The following is a 5035-nucleotide window of genomic DNA, read 5'->3' as shown; positions in this document are numbered from 1 at the left end:
CCTGTTGAAGTTGCCTTCCTCTTGGTTGACAAAGAAAAGTATGATGTTTCTAGACCTAAGCAGCCAGGTTCAGTGCCCTAGTGTATCCATAAGGAGAAAAAATGATGCAACTATTTTAACAAAGAAAAATTCAAGGAATTATTAACTAAAACAGGTGATCAGGATAATAAAGGGTTTCTTGTTATTACATATATAGGAATAACCACTAACCCTAAGGCTAAGAAACAGTGCCCAAAGAAAAGTTCTTCTGACTCCTACTCCCCTATGCCCTCACCTCTGCACCAGGGCTAAGATCCAGGCATTGATAAAGAAGGCATAGGCATAGCTAACTGAAGGCAAGAAAACTTGCTAGAAATCTGCCCTATGGAAATTGCCAGAAATTATTTCTCATTGAGTTCACAGGTAGTGTCCTATCAGAGGCACTCTACTATGAAAGACGGCAGTGGCCAAGGAAAGTCTTTTAGCTGACAGCTGCTAGACCTCATGCCCTGTAGAAGCCAGGCACTGGGGAAGCCACCCACATTAAAGGAGCTGGACACTGGGGAAGCCACTTGCCCTGGAGGAGCACACAGGGTCAGGAAGCAAAAGGCTTTCCTCTTCTAATGTCTCTTTAGTGCCTTCTAACAAAACTTAAAATGATGGATAAAAAGGAAATCTATTTAAAGAGCTCAGATTCATTTTTACAGATAAGGCAATGAAGATAAATATGGAACTAATAAGAAACATTTCTAATTGTCCTATGTGTTGAACCTTGGAAGGTGCCCGAGCGGTCTGTTTCTCCTGGTCCTAGCTTTTATGCACTGGTGTGCCTTCTCCACTCTTCTCCTCTGTCTCCTTCACAGAAAATAAATTTGATTATCTTATAATTTTGATTTGTACTGATTCCCTTTAGTAATAAATATTCATTATAGAAAAATTAGAAAATTCATCACAATTATAGAAAAAAGTTCAAAACATCCACTAAGTCAAAAACATCCACTAAGTCAAACCAAGAGATAACCAGTTAACATTTTAATGTGCCTTTTTAAAATGTTTTTATTAGTACATTATAGTTATACATAATGAAGTTCATTTATGTTCATAAATGCATATCACAGTTTGCTCCATTTCGGTCCACAGTACTTCTACTTTCCTTCCCATCCTCACTCCCCGAATCCCCTTCCTCTGCTCTATTGGTCTTCCTATTTTTTTAAAATTTTTTAGCTGTAGATAGACAAAATACCTTGATTTTATTTATTTATTTTTATGCAGTGCTGAAGATCAAATCCAGTGCCTCACACACACCAGGCAAGGGCTGTACAACTGATTTACATGCTCAGCCCTTCCTATTTATTTTTAATTGGCACATTATAGTTATAAATAAACATGAAATGGCCAGGTGTGGTAGCACACACCTGTAATCCTAGCAACTTGGGAGGCTGAGGCAGGAGGATTATAAGTTCAAAGCCAGCCTCAGTAATTTAGGGAGACCCAGTAGCAAAATAAAAATAAAAGGGCTAGGGGTATTACGTCAGTGTTAAAAGTGCCCCTGGGTTTGATCCCAAGTACCCTCCAAAAAATGAATGCATTGTGTTGTATTCATACATATCATAATATGGTCAACTTCACTCCCCAGTTCTTATACTTTCCCTCCCCTTGTTCTTTCTCCTTCATCCCCTGTCTCTACTCTATTGTTTGTTCATATATCGAGAAAAGTAAAAAGACCTACTGAAATTATATACACCAAACATATGCACACATAACTGTGTACCTAAACACACATCCAAACACATACACACACACCATTTCCTCCTGGGCAGCCCCATGTACACCCAAGCACCCATATAGTGATATTGTAGATACAGACAGAAATACTTTTTCATTTTAAAAAGTTTATGTGCTCACTTTGGCAGCATATATACTAACATAGGAACAATACAGAGAAGATTAGCATGGGCCCTGCACAAGAATAATATGTGAATTAGTGAAGCATTTCATATTTTTAAGGAGTATTACTCAACCAAAAAGAAGAATGAAATTGAGAAATTTGCTATTAAATGAATGGAAATAGAGACTATCATGCTAAGTGAAATAAGCCAGACCCCAAAATCAAAGATTGAATGTTTCATCTTATATACAGAAGCTAGTCCAAAATAAAGAGAGGGAGGCTGGGACATAGCTCAGTTGGTAGAGTGCTTGCCTGGCATGCACAAGGCCCTGGGTTCAATCCCCAGTACCACAAAAAGGGGGGGGGGGGGGTGCTGGGGCTGTGGCTAAGTGGTAGCACACTTGCCTGGCATGTGTGAGGCACTGCTTCAATCCTCAGCACCGCATATAAAAACAAATACATCAAATAAAGATGTATCAACAATTTTAAAAAGTCTACAAAAAAAAAAAAAGAGAGGGAGAAGATGGACTGGGGTTGTAGCTCAGTGGAAATGAGCTTGCCTAGCATGTGTGAGGCACTAGGTTTGGTTCTCAGCACCACATATGAATAAATAAAATAAAGGTCCATCGACAACTAAAAACTATTTTTTAAAAAAGAGAGGTAGAAGAAAGGGAGAAAGGGTAAAGGGGTAGATTCCATCAAAATAGAAGAAAGATCAGTGAATAGGATAAAGGGGATTGAGGAGGAAAAACAAGGCATGGTATAAGGGAAGAACAATAGAATGAATCTGACCTAACTTCCTATGTAAACATATGACTATACCACAATGAATCTCATCATAATGTATATCCACAACACACTTTAAAAAAAAAGCAAATAGCAAAAAATCAGTAGAATAGAGGGCTAAGGTGTGGCTCAGTGGTAGAGCACTCGCCTGGCATGTGTGAGGCACTAAGTTTGATCCTCAGCACCATATAAAAATAAATAAATAAAAATAAAGGTATTGTATCCATCTACAACTATTTAAAAAAAAAAAGATCAGTAGAACAGAGGGAAGGGAACAGGGAAATGGAGGAAGGGAGAGAAAGAAGAAGTACTGGGGACTGAATTAGAGCAAACTAAATTCCATGCTTTTATGTCAAAATAAATCCCAATGTTATATATAACTAAAAGGAACGAATAAAAATAAAAAAACTGAAAGAAGATTATGAATATTAAGTGTTCTTCTCACTTGGTTTGTTTTGTTTTTGTACTAGGGTTTGAACCCAGGGTCACTTAACCACTGAGCCACATCCCCAGCCCATATATAGATATATAGATATATAGACAGATATAGACAGATACAGACAGATATAGATATATTTTTTTTAATACAGGGTCTCACTGAGTTGTTTAGAGCCTTGCTAAGTTGCTGAGGTTGACTTTGAATTGTGATCCTCGCACCTCAGCCTCCAGAGCCACTGGGATTACAAGTATGCACCACTGTACCTGACTTCTCTAGGTATTTTATAAGACTAAGTGTATTGTATGTCTCCTGTGGAAAGCACCTCGGCTACTTGTGAATCATTAATCCCTAACAATGAGACATACTTTCATAAGAGTTAAAAGCAGTGTTTGGACAAACCATAGAACACAGACTACATCTTGACCTTAGTCTGTTTAGGTAAAGTTTTATTGCAACACAGCCACACCCATTCATTAATGTATTGTTTATAACTGCTTTTCTAGTACAACAGGAGAATTGAGTAGTTGCAACAGAAACCATATAGCCTGTCAAGCCTAAAACATTTCCTATCAGACCATTTAATGAAAAAATTGGCAATCCCTGGCTAAGAACAGAGAATCTGTAGCAGGGCTGCCTGTACTAAAATTCTAGCTACGATATCGACTGTGGGCCTTAAGCAATCACTTCTACTCTGAGGTTGTTTCCGTATTTTAATTAAAATGGAAATGCATGCCTGTAATCCCAGTAGTTCAGGAGACTGAGGCAGGAGGATCGTGAACTCAAAGCCAGCCTCAGGAACTCGGTGAGACCCTATCTCTAAACAAGATGTATATAAAAAGGGCTGGGACAATTCATAATAGCTAAACTGTGGAACCAACCTAGATGCCCTTCAATAGATGAATGGATAAAAAATGTGGCATATATACACAATGGAATATTACTCAGCAATAAAAGAGAATAAAATCATGGCATTTGCAGGCAAATGGATGGAGTTAGAGAATATAATGCTAAGTAAAGTTAGCCAATCCCAAAAAACCAAATGCTGAATGTTTTCTTTGATATAAGGAGGATAATTCATAGTGGGACAGGGAACAGGAACATGGGAGGAATAGACGAACTCTAGATAGGGCAGAGGAGTGGGAGGGGAAGGGAGGGGGCAGGGGGTTAGCAAGGATGGTGGAATGTGATGATCATTACTATCCAAAGTACATGTATGAAGACAAGAATTGGTGTGAATATACTGTGTATACAACCAGAGATATGAAAAATTGTGCTCTCTATATGTAATAAGAATTATAATGCATTCTGCTGTCATATATAAATAAAAAAATTTACATAAAAAAGGGCTAGGGATGTGGCTCAGTGGTTAAGCATCCCTGGACTTAATCCTCAGTACCATAAAAATAAATGAGTAAATAAAAAATAAAATGGAAATAACAATACATATATCATAGTTATTGTGAGGATTAAATAAAAATGTAATGTGGTTTTGACAATTATAAAATTAAAACCTAATAAATTACTGCTATTGTTATTTTTAATAAATACAACAAATACCACACACACACACAAAAAGCAATCACACACAGTGCATCTTTGGCCCAGTACCATATGCTGCAGGGATTGACCTAATCAATTGTATTTTTAATTTTCTTCTAGAGAACCAAATGGAGGCTTAGAGAAATAGAAAATCAGCCTATTTATATAAAAATGGAAGTGTGCCATCCGTTTCCCTTAGGAGAAAGCCTAGCATAGGAGGCTAAATCCCTCATCCATTCAGTTGGCAAAGCCAAAGAGAGAACAGCAAAAGAGGTTTGAAAGAAACCTAATTCTGGACATAAATATATAATATGCTTGAATACATATTTCCCTAATCTCATTTCACAGTTCTATTTCTGCATCAGTGAAGAGGTTTTCTGGGCATCAAAATGACACCTTTCCAG

General features: G+C 37.5%; 2 non-coding genes across 2 annotated transcripts; both read left to right on the top strand.

The window, feature by feature from the left end:
• Positions 1 to 1876: 1876 nt before the first annotated feature.
• Positions 1877 to 1983, top strand: LOC114092318 (U6 spliceosomal RNA). The gene has a single exon (XR_003582682.1). It is a non-coding gene; the product is annotated as a U6 spliceosomal RNA (small nuclear RNA).
• Positions 1984 to 2148: 165 nt separating this feature from the next.
• Trnaa-ggc (transfer RNA alanine (anticodon GGC)) lies at positions 2149 to 2221 on the top strand. The gene has a single exon. It is a non-coding gene; the product is annotated as a tRNA-Ala (tRNA).
• The last annotated feature ends 2814 nt before the right edge of the window (positions 2222 to 5035 follow it).

This window comes from Marmota flaviventris, chromosome X, assembly GCF_047511675.1.
Source record: "Marmota flaviventris isolate mMarFla1 chromosome X, mMarFla1.hap1, whole genome shotgun sequence".
NCBI lineage: Eukaryota > Metazoa > Chordata > Mammalia > Rodentia > Sciuridae > Marmota > Marmota flaviventris.
The sequence above is the reverse complement of the archived record's forward strand: the minus strand, read 5'-3'. Positions and strand labels throughout refer to the sequence as shown.